This window comes from Capricornis sumatraensis, chromosome 16 (assembly GCF_032405125.1).
Source record: "Capricornis sumatraensis isolate serow.1 chromosome 16, serow.2, whole genome shotgun sequence".
In the NCBI taxonomy this organism is placed as follows: Eukaryota; Metazoa; Chordata; class Mammalia; order Artiodactyla; family Bovidae; genus Capricornis; species Capricornis sumatraensis.
Window position 1 is genome coordinate 81753640 of NC_091084.1, and position 19850 is coordinate 81773489.

At 38.9% G+C, this 19850-nt stretch overlaps 1 pseudogene; it reads right to left on the reverse strand.

Moving 5' to 3' along the window:
- Positions 1-8458: 8458 nt before the first annotated feature.
- Positions 8459-9389, reverse strand: LOC138092651 (olfactory receptor 5B12-like; annotated as a pseudogene).
- Between the last annotated feature and the right edge of the window lie 10461 nt (positions 9390-19850).

Here is a 19850-nt window from a genome sequence, read left to right on the forward strand (position 1 = left end):
ATTTTTGTAAGAGCTTCAGTGAGACTGGCTGCACCTTTTCAACTTGAGCAACTGATTCAGGGTGGGGTGGAATAATCCAGCTGCCTACAGATCTATGCTGAGAGAATTATTAAAGAAGGTTCTTCTGGAAAAAGGTTCCAAAATGAAAAATAGAGAAAATTAGAAAAAATACCGGAAAAACTAACATGTTGATAACACAAATAAATATATTAAGTGTTTTAAATACTATTGAAAAAATCTTCTAAAGTTTTAGTTGTATGTAAAGCTAAGCGACAGAGGATGAGATGGCTGAATGGCATCACTGACTCGATGGACGTGAATCTGAGTGAACTCCAGGAGTTGGTGCTGGACAGCGAGGCCTGGTGTGCTGCGATTCATGGGGTCGCAAAGAGTCGAACACGACTGAGCGACTGAACTGAACTGAACTGAAAGGTAAAATACCATCTTCCCTGGTGGCTCGGTCGGTAAAGCGTCTGCCTGCAATGCAGGAGACCCGGGTTCGATTCTTGGGTTGGGAAGATCCTAAGATATTTGACAATAAGAGCAAAAGGGGTGGGAATCAATCAGAATAAAAATGTTACGCAGTTCTTTCATAATGAAGACAAATTAAAATATCAAGGCACAACAATAAGTGAAGGATGAAAGTTGCAATAATAGGAGAGAAAAAGAGGAAAATTAACTGCTTAGTCTGAGGTGACTCTAGTCCAAAGGAAAGGAAAAAATGAGGTAAAAAACTAGCGTGCCGAATAGAAGACAAGAGGCAGATTTCAACCCACCGTGTCAGTTATTAATTTCAGTGTCAAAGTCCAATAATTTCCTTTTTAAACTGAAACATATTGAAGTGGATATATATATTAAGGAATCAAACACGTGATCATATAAAACACTTATTTTCTAACTCTTAAGAAAAATGACTGGAAGGCTTATATATGCAAAGCAATGGTCAATATTTCCTAAAGCTACTCCAAGATTCAATCCCAATTCCTTTTCTACTAACTTTTCTACTCAAGTCACAGCAACATAACTGCCAACAACCCTACAAGATGAGGTTGGATGAAAGCAGGTTATGGCTTCCCTCTCTTATGGTCCTAACTTACCTCTTTTAAACAGTGGGAAAATTGACATATTATATCAGTTTCAGATGTACAGCGTAAAGATTTGATACTTGAGTGTATTGTAAAATGATCATCACAGTAAGTCTAGGTAGCATCCATTCTGATATAATTACAATTTTTCTCCCCTGTGATGAGGATTTTTAAGATCCGCTCACTTAATAACTTTCAAGTGTGCAATATAGGAACATGAACTGTACTCACTATGCTGTGCATTGTAGCTCCCATGTATGTTATAACCACAAGTCTGTACCTTGTGAATTATCTTATCTCATTAATTTAAATACACCTTTTGGACCATAAGTGGATTCCTTGGCACTACACTTCAAACCTCAAAAGTCCTCACTTCTAGATTTCTCATTTCAGATGAGAACAAAAGTGAAATCCTTCACTACCCTTAGCCTCACTTTCTGTATTTTTTTAATGGAATTAGTGATTCCCACCCCTGATGTTTCATAGAGTGGTTTGGAGATGAAATAAGATAGAGGATGTGAAATGCTTAGTAAATCACTCAGTCTACATAAAAGATTCCACTTGTTATCAGAGAGTGCTATCCAAGGTCATTCTGACTAACATATTGCAGCAATGTCAAGTGAAGGAAAAGGCCTCCCGCACTGAGACCCGCTTGTGATAAAATAAAATCAAGGGAACAAGGTGCCTGGGGCACCAGGTTATTCTCACTCTAGTGAGTTTCAGTAAAGTCAGGTTGGGACTGAAGGGTCTGATGACAAATGTCTTGAAGGGTATTACTCTGATGTGAACCTCTCAGGAACAAGCTCTCCTGTGATCCATCCACAGGTCCAGGCCTCATGCACTCAATATTTTAATTAAAATCTTGCTTTTGGGGATCAAGTACTTAGGGAACTAACTAAGCAAAGTCATGGGTGTATGAGTTGGTATTTCTTCTACAGTATACCCATCTGTTCTCAAAAATAAAGAAAAAGAGGCTGTTAACACTCTTGGAAGCTGCTGATGTGGACATCAGAGCAGGAAGGAAAACACAGGCTGGGGCATTGAAGCACAAAGCCTCAGACATTACTTCCATAAATCCTGTGGGATTTTCTTTCTTTCCCATTGGAAAGAAAATATCTTTCCGTGTCTATCGTGCCCTTTGAATTTGGAAATCTAAGCCTGATTGGGGTAAAATCTAGCAAATGGCAAGTATTCCAGCTTTATTCTAACCCAATACTAATCTTGCTTCCCTTTTATGCATATTTCATACATTTAGATGAAACTATATTTCTCAGATTTCTTACAGTCATATAAGGTTCGAGTGGTTTTCTAGTAATTCATTTCTAAGTGGTAAAGAGAGACCACGCCTTCTCATTCTTACACTTAGTAATACTGACATCTTCCACAAGTGACTCTAAAGGTTTCTGTAAGTGAAACGAGAGAGTGTGATAAAAACGCATGGTGAATAATAGCCATACACTCCCATCACTTCTGCAAGGAAATTTCTTTGTGTGTAGGCAGAAAACTTTTGTAGCGAGCGTGTGTATGATCTCTGCCACCATCCAAAAAGTTAGTTCAATTAGAATTTTATCAATGTGATTTTCAGGGAACCTGAAATATATAGCAAACAAGTAGTGAGAAATAGTTCTATACGTTCCCATTCCAATGCCAAGTATAATAGAAAATCATATCTTATTCTGATCTCTGGTGAGTTTGTTAAGTTTCTCTAAATAATGTCTACTTTTATTATTTCCACCTCTTTGAAATATAATTGTTATATGACATTATAGAAATTTGACATCCACCAAGCTGAGTATATACATATGCATGACTTCCCAGGGGGCACCAGTGGTAAGAAAACCTGCCTGCCAGTGCAGGAGATGCAAGAGATGTGATTTCAATCCCTGAGTTGGGAAGAAACCCTGGCAGAGGGCATGGCAACCCACTCCAGTATTGTTACCTGGATAATCCCATCAACAGAGGAGTTTGGCAGGTTACAATCCATCAGTTCAGTTCAGTTCAGTTGCTCTGTCGTGTCTGACTCTTTGTAACCCCATGGACCACAGCAGGCCAGGCCTCCCTGTCCATCACCAACTCCTGGAGCTTACTCAAACTCATGTCCATCAAGTCAGTGATGCCATCCAACCATCTCATCTTCTCTCGTCCCCTTCTCCTACCTTCAATCCTTCCCAGCATCAAGGTCTTTTCAAATGAGTCAGCTCTTCGCATCAGGTGGCCAAAGTATTAGAGTTTCAGTTTCAACATCAGTCCAACCCATGAATATTCAGGACTGATTTCCTGTAGAATGGACTGGTTGGATCTCCTTGCAGTCCAAGGGACTCCCAGAGTCACAAAAAGTCAGACATGACTGAAGCACACACACACACACACACACACATATGTGTGTATGTGTTGATTTTATGTATATAATATATGAAATTAAATGATTACCTTGGTAAGTTTAATTAACATATTCATCACCTAACGTAATTACAATTCATTCTCTTTGGTTAAGAAATCTTGAGGTCTACCCTCTGAGCAACTTTTAAATAGACAGTAGAGTCTAATTAACTGTAGTGATTGTGCTGTACACACATTCTCAAAACTTGTTTCTCTTATACCTAGGCGTCTGTGCCTGAGCACTCCTTGGGTCCCTCAGGGGGTCAGCCTGGGACCCACTTCCACTCACCAGCAGGCCAGCACTTGCTCCTGGCACCCCGGGGGCTTATAGCCAGCCACCTTGACCCAGCCTGACTCATCATTGGGCCAGCACTACAGAGGACTCTCCTAGACACGCAGTCAGCCTGGCTAGGATCCATTCTTTCCAACCAGCAGCTGACAGCCTCTGCACAAGGCCAGGCCCAGTGACCAGCCAGACCAGAGGCCGGTCACACCTATCCGCACACCCAGAGAAGTCATCCTGCCGCAGCAAAGTGACTCCACCACCCATACAGGGGCCTCCCCTGGAGCACAGAGCAGAAGGGAGTGCCCTGCTGGGACATGGAGGGTGTCTCCTACATAAAGCCACTTTCCAAGGCCGGGGAACATAACCAACCTATCAAATACGATAGAAAGTAGTGAATTTGACTAATTAATGAATTTGTCAAAATAAGGCAACAAAGTAATATGATCCAAATGAAATAACAAGATAAAGTTCAGAAGAACTCAATGGATACATGCAATCTATCCAATAAGGAGCTCAAGGATTTGCTCCAAAAGATGCTCGAAGAACTCAGGAGAAGAAAAGATGGACGCAGTGAAACTTGTAAGGAAGTAGAGAACATAAGGAAGAGCCGAAGAAAGCTGAAGAATAATTGAAATTAAAACACACACTAGAAAAGAAAGAAGCAGAAGATTAGATGATATGGAGGAATGGATCAGTGGACTGGAAGACAGGCTAGTGGAAATCACACAAGCAGAACAGAAAAAAGAAAAACAAATGTCAAGAGATGAGAATAGTTCAAGAGACCTCTAAGTCAACATCAAGGAAACTAATTCTTGTGATAGGGGTTCCAGGAAGAAAAGAGAGAGAGAAAAGGGAAGAGAACATATTTTAAGACATAAAGCCGAAAACTTCTCTAACCTGGGAAAGGAAACAGATATCCATCTCCAGGAAACACAGAGAATCCCAAACAGGATCTACTTCAAAAAGTCCACACCAGGACACCTTGTAATTAAAAAGGCAAAAATTAAAGAGAAAATATTAAAAGAAACAAGGGGAAGGCAACAAATCACGTACAAAGGAGCTGACAGACGGATATCATCTAACTTTCAGCAGAAACTCTGCAGGCCAGAAGAAGGCGGCATGGTACGCTCAAAGAGATGGAAGGGGAACCCAAGAATACTCTACCTGGAAGGGCTATCATTAAGATTGGAAGGGAAAATAAAAACTTTTACAGCTTAGCAATATCTAAAAGAGTCCAGGACCATCAAACTAGCTTTATAAGAAATGTAAATGAGACTTTCCTAAGTGGAAAGGAATAGGCTACAACCACAAACAAAATTTTCCGAAAGGAGAAATCTCACTGGCAAAGACAATTATACTAAAAAGGTAGCAAATCAACCACTTATAAAGTTAGTAGGAAAGTTAACAACAAAAGTAATAAAATTATCTACATCCACAATAAGCAGGTACGGGATACACAAAACAAAAATGTGTTTCTGCCTATTGCATATTCTGTGCAATATTGTGTTATTAATTCTCTAAAGGTTTAGGACAATTCACCAGTGAAGCCACTTGAACATAAAATTTTTGCTCTGGGTAGTGTTTTAATTATATTAATCTACTTTTTACTTAGTGTAAGTTCACTTATCTCTTTATTTGTCCTTGAATCTATAGTATTTGTTTGTGTATTTTATAGAAATTGTGTCTGTCAACTAATTGTTCCCATATAATTGCTCTTAGAATTCTTTTAAACCGTCTTATTTCTGTTAAGTAATTTGAGTGTTCTCTCTTTTTTCTTGATCAATCTCAATTAAGTTTCATAAATTTTATGATCATTTCTAAGATATGCCCCGTGTTGCCACACATTTATAGCCTCCCAATTAGCAAAGCACTCACTAGAATGCTATTTTCCTTCCCCAAGAATGAACATACATTGACACCTCTTAACCGTATAAAGGCAACAGCTTACATTAGGGTTCACTTTTAATGCTGGATATTCTATGGATTTGGACAAGTATATGATGGTATTATCTTTCATTATAGTAACATACTAAGTATTTTCGCTACACTAAAAATCCTCTGTGATCCATCTACTCATCCTTTTCAAAGCCTGAACTCTTAAAAAGCACTGACTATTTTTTACTATCACCATAGTTTTGCCTTTTCCGGAATGTTAATAGCAAAACCAGACAGTTGGTCGTTGATTCACATTGGTATCTTTACTTAGAAATATGACTATAAATATTTTTCATGTCTTTTCATGGCTTGATAGCTCATTTTTTAACACTGAATAAAGTTCTACTGTTTGAATTGTGCAATATTAATCCATTCATTTATTGAAGGACATATTGATTACTTCCATGTTTTCTTAATAATGAATAAAGTTGCTATAAATACTCTTGAGCTACTTTTTGTGTGCTACTTTTTAAGTTTTCAACATATTTGGGTAAATACCAAGTAAAACAAGTGCTAAATTATATCATAAGAGTGTGTTTAGTTTTGTAAGAAACTGCTAAACTGTCTTCCAAAGAGATGGTACTATTTTGCATTCCTATTGGCAATGAGTGAGAGTCCCATTGCCCTACATCCTTAGTAGCACTCGATGTCGTCAGTGTTGTGGACTTCGGCCATTCTGAAAGATGTGCAGTATTCTTCCATTGATGCTTTAATTTGCATTTTCATTACGACATAAAATGTGGACAATACTTTAGCTATTAAGGTTTTGTATTTGGGTTGGCCAAAAAGTTCATTTCCATAAGATGTCATGGAAAAACTTGAACAAACTTTATGACCAATAATTTGTAAGATTATATATAAGAGGAAGCAGAGTGTTCAGGGATGGCTTCATGAGCATGAATCCTGTGTAGCCACGAAGACCTTGTGCTTAGAAGGTTCTGCACTGGGTTTAACACTCTGCTCTTGCTAACTTAAAATCACTACACGTTTTTAACAAGGGGCTCAGCACTCTTGTTTTTACTCTGGGATCTGCAAAATATGTAGCCAAAATGATTCTTCACACGTGAAATATTCGAGGGAGGCTTTAGCATTTTATAAGGATAATTCATAGAAAACGAAGAACCTGGTTCCTTCTCTCCAAAAGGAAAAATCTTTCCTATCAGGAGAGATAATCTGTTGCTGTGATCTTTCACTTGGTTCTGAAGGATAAACATTTTAACTATCTCCATTTCATTGTTGTGTGCAATCGCTCAATTATGTCTGACTCTGCGATCCATGGATTTTACCCCACCAGGCGCCTCTGTCCATTGGATTATCCCAGGATTAATACTGGAATGGGCTGCCATTTCCTCCTCCAGGGGATCTTCCCAACCCAGGGATCAGACCCATGGCTCCTGGAGCTCAGGCATTGGCAGGCAGGTTCTTTACCACTGAGCCACTCTCCATTATCCCATAAAAGGATATGCTGGCTCTTCAAGTCAAACCGCAGGAGCCCTCAATGCTAGATTCAAAACATTCCATTCAAAACATTGCTTCCCACATATGGGTCTGTGGTTTTGAAATAAAAATTTACATTCTTATATATTTTCTATGTGTGTTCTAAATTATTTAACCTAGAATGAAATAATTGCAGAAAAACAAATACATAGAGAATTGATAATCAGAAAAACAAATACATAGAGAATTGATAATTCAAAGACATTCTCATTAGACTAAGTTGGTACTATTTTAGTTTTAAGAGATATGTTTATAAGCAATTATTATCGTATCTCTGGATGAGTCTTAGTGTTCTAATATACCCGAATTTAAAAGCTAAACTAGATTATTCTTAGAGACTGGTAAGGACCAGTCAGCTCAACCTCTAATTTGAGCCTGAATGGTGATCTATCAGTTGGTGACCTGGCTGTAATTGGAAAGGAAAGAGCATAAAATGTGTCCTAAGCTGATCATCTAAAGAGTTAAGCCTGGCTGTAAAATTAATGTTATTTTTATATCATGCTTTAAATTATACTTTCATTAATTCCCCTTTATATTCTGCTATGCTTTTTTCTGTTAAAATTGTCTCATGAAGATGTTACTCTGGGTAATGAGTCCATAAAGATGAAAATTGAGATAAATAAAGATGCCCATTTAATGATGCTTATTGTCACTGAAAAGAATTAAAACAAAAGCACTCATAATAAACCTATAGTGATGATGTTTGGCCAGAGTATTAAGTATTTAAATGAAATAATTTCAAATATAGAGTTTTTTTTTAATAAAATTGCATACAAAATGACTATTTCTATTTTAAAATATGTAAAATTATATTTTAAAATGTATCATCAGACACCAAAATCATTGGTTCAAATGGCAGTATAAAAACAGACCAATCCCATTGGACTCTTGAACTCACTTTTCTCTCCATCCATGGGTGGGTGACTTACATGTAAGTTGCATGAAAATAAGGTGCAGGGGGCATGTACTTAAATATGCAGGTAAGCATAAATGTCCATATGAAAATATGGTTGATCACAGAACAAATATACAATAAAATGTAATTTTAAAAAATTTTAAAAATATGAATTATAGTTTCATGCTTGATTCCTGCAAAGTCATTATTCCTGAGATCACACTTTGTCAACACGTTTGTTTCCTAGACTTAAAACTTGAGGAATGATGTAAAAAAAAAAATTACATAATTATTGACAGAGCAAGTCAATATTTTCCCTAGCTTGATTTGGCGTGTATGTAACCGTACTGTTGTTGTTTCTATATAATTAAGGTATGACTCTTAGAGAAGACTTTGCCTTCCCCACAGCCTTTTTTAATGCCGTCTTGACCTCTTTGTTCCTCAGACTATAGATCAGTGGATTCACCATGGGAATGACTATGGCATAGAACACAGACGCCAGTTTGTCTGTGCTCATGGAATGGCAGGAACTGGGCTGAAAGTACCTGAAGGAACCTGTCCCATAAAAGATGGAGACAGCAGTGAGGTGGGAAGCGCAGGTGGAAAAGGCCTTCTGATGTCCTTCAGATGAGCACATCCTCAGAATGGTGACAAAGATAAACAGATAGGAGACCAGGATGACCAGGTTAGAAAAGAGGACATTGAAGCCAACCAGAAAAAATGAAACCATCTCACTTCTGCTGCTGTCTGAGCATGAGAGAGCCAGGAGAGGAGTAACATCACAGAAAAAGTGATCCATCACATTGGATCTGCAGAAAGGGAGACTAAACGCATTCCAAGTGTGCACAGAGGCCACTAGAAAACCAAGGACGTAGGACCCTATGACCGTCCAGGCACACACTCTTGGTGTCATGATGTTGGTGTAATGGAGTGGTTTACACACTGCTGCATGACGGTCATAGGCCATTAAGGCCAAGAGAAAAGTTTCCACAGAGAGAAAGCCACCAAAAACATACAGTTGAGCAGCACAAGCTTTGTAGGAAATGGCCTTGTCTCCCGTGAGGAAGCCAGCCATCACTTTGGGAGTGACGGCTGTGGAGTAACCAAAGTCCACCAGAGCGAGGTTGCTAAGGAAGAAGTACATGGGAGTGTGGAGACGAGAGTCCAGCAGGATCAGCGTGATCACCCCCAGGTTCCCAACCAGAGTGAGAAGGTGGATGAGCGTGAACACCAGAAAGAGTGGGATCTGCAGTTGTGGGTCACCAGTTATCCCGGCAAGAGCGAACTCAGTCACGACTGTGCTGTTCTCCATGGGGGTTATTTATAAATTATGAAAATGCAATGTATGAATAAAAAAAAGGATCTGGGTGGTACCTGAGCTTAGAGGCATAATTATGTTCAAGTTATACCTTATATCTGAATTTTCTAAATTAAATATAGGCATAACAACAAAAGTAATTAAAATAATGTTAGAAATATAAAATGTTCTAGCTTAAAGGATTTGGATGATAATATAATCCAGTACCTCTATCCTCATAAGTGATTGAAACTCAAGCACAGAAATGGAAGGAGACTTATCCAAGATCATTGCAGAGATTTGTTAAAAATGAGATCCCTAGTGGTTCAGTGGTTAAGCCTCTGTGCTTCCAACATAGGGGGCATGGGTCTGATGCCTGGTTGCGAACTAAGATGTCACATGCTGCAGCGTGGGCAAAAACTAATAAAAGAACAATAAATTAATTAAAAAATGAGATTTGTTAGCCTCCCAATTCAGATTTTTCTGACACAAAGAATATTCATGCAATAAAATAGGTTACTATAATTTAATTCATTTCATTGTGATTACCACTGTTGTATCATGAGCAGTGCTATATTCTAGTAATACAAATTTTAATATATCAAGTTCTAGCTTTAATAGTCTCACAAGATAATAGGATACATAGAATGAGTAATTTCCACAAAGTTCAACACTGTAGGAACAAAAAAAGGAACAAAAAAATCCAGAGAATAGAAGTTAACAAGTGTGAGTCCAGACTAAGGACACCTAAATGCAAATTCTAGCCCCGCCTTGTGCTAGATGACTGACTTTGGGTATTGCTCACTGTGACTTGGGCATGAGTCTTCCCTTGAACTCAATATCAAACAGGAGTGATGGTGCAAACTGGCATTGCAGGGTTTTACACGTTAGACTAGGACCGAGTTATTGGTCTATGCATTGATTAGCAGGGTGGATGTTGTAATAGAGAAATTCTGGATAACTCTACAGTGAGACATCCTATGTGCTCCCTCATGCATCTGCTTCTTTGCCAAAACCTTTTGACTCTCATATTCTGTCCTTACCTTCTTCTAATTTTTCAAATGATAATCCTGTTTTACTCAAGTTTTGCACAGTCCAGCTATGCCAAGTATTTTCCGAGTCATCTTGTGTATTAACTAGAGTGTCTGAGGTTCAGGTTCTCCATCTGTAAAATGGGTCTAACATTATTGCCTGACACTTAACAGAATTCAATTAATGTAGATATTCTTCCTGTTAGAAGATAGTGACAGATTCTATCTAGGGACCCAAAATGTAGGTGAAGTTAAAGAAAGCTTTACGTAAGTCTGGATTGTTATGATGTCACCCACTTCCATTTCTTTGCATTAAGCTTATTAATCTATACAACAGTTAATGATGGCTTAGAACAGGATGGTACTGAGGGAGGCAGTGAGAAGTTATATAATTATGGATATATTTCAAAAGCAGAACTGATTGGATTTCATGATATGTTGAATGTAGGCATTAGGGAAAGAAGAAGCAATAATGACTTCATTTTTTGTATAATAACAAAAGAATGGTGTAGAAGAAGCAGATGTTCAAGAAATAGCAAGAGCGACAATTTCCGAATAGTCGTGGTGAGTCTGGGATTCCTTCTGGCCATCTAACTTAGAAGGGTTGTGTAAACAGCTGGACTTGTTGCATCGGATTTTATTAATTCGAACTATATTGGCAGCTTGCTAGTGATTTAATCTTCTCATATCATATTAAATCCACAAAATTAAATAAGACCACTAAAAGGAAGACGTTGGAGAGCAAAAATCAGAGAGTATGATCATGGTATAAAGTCAAAAACCTGGAGCATACAGCATTAAGAGGAAAGTGGAAGAGAAAATTGCCATCACAGAGATGACTGTCTCAAGACACAGATTTCAGTTGGACAAGTAGGGAACTTCCAGAGGAGAGACTAAGTGTGTGCTGGTTATGCTGATGACTGAATGTCAATCCCAGAAGCAAAAGCAGAATGATCAGGAGTTGGGCAGGAGTGGCTGCTTGGCTTAGAAAAGGATAGGAAGAGATGTGACCATTATTTAACAGAGGTTAAACAGGGGTTGAGGGCTGGCCTGAGATTCCTCAGCTTCGTGGTGAGTGACACGCTGAGAAAGAGAATCATGAGATTAGTCCTTAGGTCTCAGCATAGAGGGGGAAACCCGGCTATGAGGCTGTGGGGTGGAAAGTGGGGGTGACGGTCTAGACAGAAGCCTGCAGCTCCTGACCCCCTCTTTACTCCTGCTTGGTGGTGGGGAGGCCACTGAGGGCATTGTCATCCAGAGAAGACACCCTTTTGGTTTCTACCTCACCTTAATCCATACAAAGATATCCGTAAGTTGATGGACAGGGGAAGTACACTGGAAGCATTTCATTTTATTTTTCACCATCCCTTTTCTCAACAAAGTGAAGGAGTAAGTCTTGATCCAGCATTTTATTAAGGAGAAAAAATCATTTCAGGCGTGTTCTTGAGATAACATTAATGTTAAGATAAGAATTATAAAATGCCTTTGAATCATGTATTGACTTTTTCAGCAGTCTTTTAAAAAGATTTTTATGGATTGTGCTACCATTGGTGTTTACTGAATTTTTTTCAGTAAATCCTCCAACATTCATTCTCCTCCAAGTACTAACTAAGTGCTTGCAGTATATCAGGTTGTGTGCTAATTCTAAGGGCCACGATGACATAAAAAAAACATATTCCCTGATCAGGAAGTGCAGAGGGTCAAGTGAGATATATAAAATGATGAATGTTGATATACCCTTTGGTCAATATAACTAACAGTTAATCAGTCTGGGTGCCTAATGCCAGCAAACCACAAGGATGATCACTGGAGTCTAGGTCCCCTCACTCATGAAAATTGTTCCTTCTGGTGTGATTTCTACACCTGTTCTCTCGGTGCATTTATATGATTGTTCTGTTAGACTTGGTCCCCTTTATTTATCTCTATTTCTTCTCTTTTTCATTAATGGTGTTACATGCCCTCCAGATTTTAATAAATTTCAAATCAAGATTCAATTTGATACTCTCAAATACCTTGGGATTAGACAATGGAGCTAATATTTCCATACTTCAAAAGAAGAAACAAAAAGTGAGAAAAGTTGAATAACTTTTCAATTTCTACAAACCCCTGCATGGCAAAGCAGGGACTCAAGTCCCTTACATTCCTTTTACTTTTTTACAAGATAAGTGCACATCCTCCTTAAGAATTTCCATAGTGCTTGTGACACAGTCTCTTTTTAAAAATCACAGACACATAATAACATTCAAAATGTTCAATATTCAGTTATGGATGAATCAAGATGAAAACAGGTGCACTGATATATTTTCCTGGTTACCTCTGTCCCTAAAAGTTTATACAGATTGCAGACTTGATTGGAGGCTTACCTGACTTCCTAGACAATGAACAGGCAAATTCAACACTTCCACATATGAGTTTCAAATCTGAAATTCAGTCTATGAAAGAAAAGATATATTCTGCTGAGATGGTCTTCTCAGCCTTTGGTCAAAAGGGAAAAGTTCTTCAGTGCATGGAAAGATTGAGGAAAAAATACTTAATGGCAGAGAAGTAGCTAACATGTCTTGTATGGTAGGAGCTGCTGATCTATCTTCTTAAATAAGTCACTTAATTGCTTTAAGCCACTATATACTCCTCTGTAAAATGGAGATACTAGAAAGGCAGCCCCAAGCAATATCCTCCCTAAAAGACTACTGCTGTCATGAGAAAATAAGAGAATCCCTGCAGTGTCCTGAAAATGGTGGTCACGATAATCAGAGTCATGATTATTTGCAGGTATTTGCCTTGGTCATTATTCCAAGCTTCCTGTAAATCTGGTTGCAGAAATACCATCATATCTGTTGGATAACTATTGACAATCATTTGAATGAATGAACGGTCAAGGTGCTCTAGCACTTGGTCTGTTACCTGTAATATAAGGCCAGATGGAGCTATTAGAAACTGGGAGAGAGAGAGAGTTATACACTCATGGACTTCTCAGGGGACAAAGCCCCCATGAGAACAACAGCAGGTTTTAATCTCACTGCTGGAGAACAACTGATGAAGGTGTCTACAGGGATCCAGCTCTTCTTGTTGAGGATAACCCTGAGTGTATTAATGTAACGTATATTAATTTTCTATGATAATGCTAAAATCAAGTTACATCTTTACCTCTAGATTCCACTATTAACATAAACACAGGGTATACGGACAGAGGTCTGTCATTAAGCCAAATGGATCCCAGAAAGAAGTGCATGACTTAATTCATCAGAAACATTTGAACTCTTGGTAAGAAATATTAATTCATTCAACTGTGTATTGGTCCCAAATGAGTTTAGTCATAGTCCTGACCCTGGGTGTACATATCCATGCAAAACAAACATGTTCTCAGTCTCATGTGCTTAAGTCTATTGGGGAAACAAACATGAAAGGAACTCACAATGATATAAAATTATAATTAGAACAAGTTACCCTTATGAGAGTGAACAGTAAAACTCTACCTTAAATATTCAGGCCAGAATGGTTTTCTCAGGAGAATGAACACCTCAGTCAACTCCTAGAGGATGGATAGAGGCAGCGTAGGGAAGATTTTGCCCAAACAAAGTGAAGAGTTACGGGAAGGACTCAAGTTGTCAAAGAAGTTGGCAGAATCTAAAGAAACCAGAAGGACTACAGCATTGTTAGCAAGATTTCTTCCTTGGAAGTTTGTTTTCAGTGTCCTTTCCAGAATAAAATTCACAAACAAAAGCAAACAAACAAAAATGCCCATCCCAAACATTAAAACTATTAGGAGGAATGGCTGGGCCAGCATGAACAAATGGTAAGAATAATTCAACTTTGCCCTACCTAAAGCAAAATCCCCTGGGACTGACAATTCATTTCAGATTGGAGTATGTTTTGTTCCCACTTATTTGGGAACTTGTATCATTGTGTGCCAAGCCAAATCCCATTTCTTAAGGAGAAATTTAAAATTTATAAATATGTCATATTTAAAATTATTCTGAACAGCCTGTAGTTTTAAAAACTCCAGTGGAGGAATTCCTAGAATTTACCTTGTCATATTTGAGTAATTAATGTCTACTCTATCAAGGCATGACTGAATGGTATTCTTATACACAAGAATTTTCAGACTCGGTACGTATCATTCATCACCATCTTAGGCTACCATTGTTTGGTTTTTATTATTCTTGCCCTAGTAGAAACAGCTGCTACTCTTATTACCAGAAATGTGTCAGAATCTTTCTTCTAAGTTCATGTTGAGGACAGTATCTAAATAGCATGAGATACATGAGCATATAAAGTGCAGACAGACATATTTAGATTTAAATACAGGGTTCTTCGTTTTGCCTTATGAAACCCTTAACAAACATTTGCCATAAGATTGACTTTAATAGTGCTATATACATCATTGTATTATAATATACTTGTAAGGCAATTTTTCTATAATCTCATCACCGTGCCAAAAAAGAGATAATCACTCAAAAATTTTATTATGATTGTTGCTATTCATTTATTGACTCACAACAAAATAATCCTTGAGAACAAACAAGATCATTCTTATTTTTTAATTGACTCATAATAGAAGAATTCTTTGAGAATACAATGTGTTGAAAAATTTCCCCCCAAGGAATAGAGAAGTTTATACTTGATACTGGAATATAAAGCATGTACACAAATTATTATGCCACAAATAACACGTGATGATTATGGTCCGAGAAGTACATGTCAGTTATTGGCACTTAGAATGACTCTGACGTTGTCTTCATTAATAGTATAATGTATATGTATATGGCTTCCCAGTGGCACAGTGGTAAAGAATCTGCCTGGCAATGTGGAAGGCACAAGAAAGGTGGGTTCAGCCCCTGGGTTGGAAAGATCCCCTGGAGGAGGAAATGGCAACCCACTCAAGTCTTCTTGCCTGGAAAATTCAATGGACAGAGGAGCCTGGTGGGCTATAGTCCAAAGAGTTGCAAAGAGTCAGACACGACTGAGTAACTGAGAACACACATATATGCGTGTGTATACATATATGTATATATGTATGTATGTATGTATCAGTTCAGTTCAGTTCAGTCCCTCAGTCATCTCTGACTCTCTGTGACCCATGGACCTCAGTACACCAGGCCTCCCTGTCCATCACCAACTCCCAGAGTTTACTCAAACTCATGTCCATTGAATTGGTGATGCCATCCAACCACCTCATCCTCTATAGTCCCCTTCTCCTCCTGCCTTCAATCTTTCCCAGCATCAGGGTCTTTCAAATGAGTCAGTTCTTCACATCAGGTGGCCAAAATATTGGAGTTTTAGCTTCAGCATAAGTGCTTGCAATGAACACTCAGGACTGATCTCCTTTAAGATGGACTGGTTGGATCTCCTTGCAGTCCAAGGGACTCTCAAGAGTCTTCTCCAACACCACAGTTCAAAAGCATCAATTCTTCAGTGCTCAGCTTTCTTTATAGCCCAAGTCTCACATCCATACATGACCACCTGAAAAACCATAGCTTTGACTAGACAGAACTTTCTTAGCAAAGTAATATCTATGCTGTCTAGGTTGGTCATAACGTTTCTTCCAAGGAGCAAGCTTGTTTTAATTTCATGGCTGCAGTCACCATCTGCAGTGATTTTGGAGCCCCGCCCCCAAAATAAAGTCAGCCACTGTTTCCACTCTTCCCCCATCTATTTCCCATGAAGTGATGGGACCAGATGCCATGATCTTCGTTTTCTGAATATTGAGCTTTAAGCCAACTTTTTCACTCTCCTCTTTCACTTTCATCAAGAGGCTCTTTAGTTCTTCTTCACTTTCTGCCATAAGGGTGATGTCTTCTGCATATCTGAGGTTATTGATATTTCTCCTGGCAGTCTTGATTCCAGTTTGTGCTTCCTCCAGCCCAGCGTTTCTCGTGATGTGCTCTGCAGATGTATTATAGTATTACATATATTATAACAATCATGTATAATATACACAGCTACTGAACATATGTTATATGCTCTGTGTGCTCAGTTATGTCCAACTCCTTGCAACCCAATAGGCTATAGCCTGGCAGGCTCCTCTGTCCTTGGAATATTCCAGGCAAGAATATTGGAGTGAGGGTTGCCATTCCTATTCCAGGGGATCTTTCCAACCCAGGGATAGAACCCACATCTCTTGCATCTCCTGCATTGAATTCTTTACCACTGGGAAGTTAGGTACTACCTAATATAATACTCACAAAAACTCCTATATAGATGTTATTACTATTCTTTTTTAAAACGAAGGGGGGAAGCACGTTTGGAGAAGTTATGTAACTCGCAAATGATGCACAACAGGTATACGTGAGAAATCAGGCCACAAAAATCGTAAACATTATGTTTAAACTGTATGCTATGCTGCTGAAAAGCATGTTACACTTTCGGTATATCACAGCTTGTTTATGGTAGAAAGTGAATCACAATAAGTCTGGTTGTCTCAAAAAATGCTCCACAGAATTGCATTTCTTCAAGGTGGTATTACTTATTCAAATGTATGTAATATGCTGTATAATCCTTTCATGGACACTAACTTACACATGACTTTAAAGTTAACTTTATATTTGACAAATCCAATGTTCCTTGACTTTAATCCTAAATCTACTTTTTAAGGAATTCCTATTAACTTTTTATCAAATGAGTTTGAGGATAAAATGAAGTAGCATCTTTTAAATACTCCCATGGTAAATATCATATATTAATGTGTATATATGGAGTCTAGGAAACTGGTACAGCTGAGCCTATTTGCAGGGTAGCAGTAGAGATGCAGACATAGAGAATGGGCCTGTGGATCCAGAGGGACGAAGAAGGAGGCAGATGAACTGGGGGAGTAGTATTGGCATGGCTTCCCTGAAGGCTCAGCTGGTAAAGAATCCGCCTGCAGTGCAGGAGAGCCTGCTTCAATTAGAGTTGGACTATAGAGAAAGCTGAGTGCCGAAGAATTGATGCTTTTGAACTGTGGTGTTGGAGAAGACTTTTGAGAGTCCCTTGGACTGCAAGGAGATCCATCTCAAAGGAAATCAGTCCTGAATATTCATTGGAAGAACTGATGCTGAAGCTGAAACTCCAGTACTTTGGCTACCTCATGCAAAGAGTTGACTCATTGGAAAAGACTCTGTTGCTGGGAGGGATTGGGGGCAGGAGGAGAAGGGGACGACAAAGGATGAGATGGCTGGATGGCATCACTGACTCGATGGACATGAGTTTGAGTAAACTCCGGGAGTTGGTGATGGACAGGGAGGCCTGGCGTGCTGCGATTCGTGGGGTTGCAGAGTCGGACACGACTGAGCGACTGAACTGAAACTGAATCTTTAGTTCCAGGTCCGCTTGTTCCCATTTATTTGAGGCCAGTTCTCAAAACTGTGGCAGCTTCTGCCATGGCTACAACCTGGCCAGCACACAATTAACTTCCTCCACCTAGTGGGGTTTCATTATCTACAAGCAGAATGTTACCCACAGCGCTTAAGGAGGAACTAACGGTACCTGACTTCTTTTAATGACTAAACTAGTATTATTTGGTCTTGACTGTTTTCCTTTGTTTCTGTATTTTCTCACTTCTCTGATTAAACTTATTCTTTGGCTACAGTCTTTTTACAGACAAGAGGCAGACAGAAGACGTGGTGGGGAAGGACCACAGGGTTCTGTTACATTTCAAAATCACAGCACTAAAGAAGCCAGCTTTACAAGATGAGACTGCATGGTAACTTCATAGGGGAAGCAGGTTGTGGCTTCCTCTTTGTACGCAGTCTTAATTTACCTTTTTAAAGTTGATGTATAATTGACATATAGCATCATATCAGGTGTACAACGTAATGATTGGACACTGGTATAGATTGCAAATTGATCATCATAAACTAGCTAACATCCATTCCCACATTTAATTGCATTTTTTCCCTGTGACGAGGATTTTTAAGATCTGCTCACTTAGCAACTTTCAAATATGCAGAAGTTTATTAACTATAGTCACTATGCTATATGTTAATTTACTTTATAACCGCAAGTTTTGCCTTCTGAATTATCGAATTCTTTTGACTACTTTTGGTTCATAAATCGACACCTTGGCTCTACTTGACAAACCTCAAAAGTCTTCAGTTCTAAATTTCTTGTTTCAGATGGAAACTAAAGTGAATTCCTTCACTTAGCCTCACTTTCTAAATCTTTTTAATGGAATTAGTGATACCCACCCCTGATGTTTTACAGAGTTGTTTGATTATGAAATAAGATGGAGCATGTGAGACCTTCAGTAAATCACTCAGTCTAAGAAAAGATTTCTCTTGTTATCAGGTGGTGTTATGCAAGGTCATCCTGACTGACGCACCACAGCAACATCCCTGTGAAGGAAAAGGCCTCCAGCTCTGAGACCCTGAAGACCACTTTGTGTGAAAATCAAGTGAACAAAGCTGCCCTGGGCACCAGGGTTTCTCGCTCTAGTGAGTTTGAATGAAGCCAGATTGGGATTTAAGGGTCTGCTGACTGATGTCTTGAAGGGGGTTATACTGGCGAGAAACTCTTAGGGAACAAGCCCTCTTGTAATACATCCATAGCTCCATGCCTCATGTATTGAATATTTTAATTAAAATCTTGCCCGTGGGGACCAAGTACTTAGGGAAACTACTAAGGAAAGTCATGGGTGTAAGAGTTGCTATTTCTTCTCAAGTAAACCCATCTGTTCCCCCAAATAAAGAAACAATTATTTTAACATTCTTGGAAGCTGCTGACAAGGACATTAGAGCAGGCAAAGAAACAGGCTGTGGCATCGAACCAGTCACAGAGACTTTGGACAACATGACTTCCATAAGTTCTGTGGGATTTTTTTTTCTTCCCTCTTTGGATGAAAAAATAAAAGCCCACAGAACTCATGGCGCTTGTTTTCTTCCTTTCTTTTTGGAGGGGCTTCCCTCACAGCTCAGTTGGTACAGAATCCACCTGCAACCCAGGAGACCCCAGTTCAATTCCTGGGTCAGGAAGATCTGCTGGAGAAGGGAGAGGCTACCCACTCCAGTATTCTGGCCTGGAGAATTCCATGGATACAGTCCATGTGGCCGCAAAGAGTCAGACACGACTGAGTGACTTTCACTTTCACTTCACTTTCTCTTTGGGAGTAAATACCCTCCTGTGTCTGTTGTGCCCTTGAATTTGGAAGTCATAACCTGACTAGAAATAAAGTCTAGCAAAAGGCAAGCACCCCAATTTTATTCTCACCCAACACTAGTCTTGCTTCCCTTTTATGCATATTGTATACCTTCAGATGAAATTTTATTTCTTGGTTTTCTTACAATCATACACAGGCTGAGTAGTTTTCCAAGTAATTTATTTCTAAGAGATAAACAGAGACCATGCCTTCTCATCTTTACACTTAATAATACTGATATCCTCCACAAGCAACTCCAAAGGTTTCTGAAGGTGGAAGGAGAGAGTGTGATTTAAAAGCAATGCACGGTGGAGAAAGACCATACACTCCTGTCAC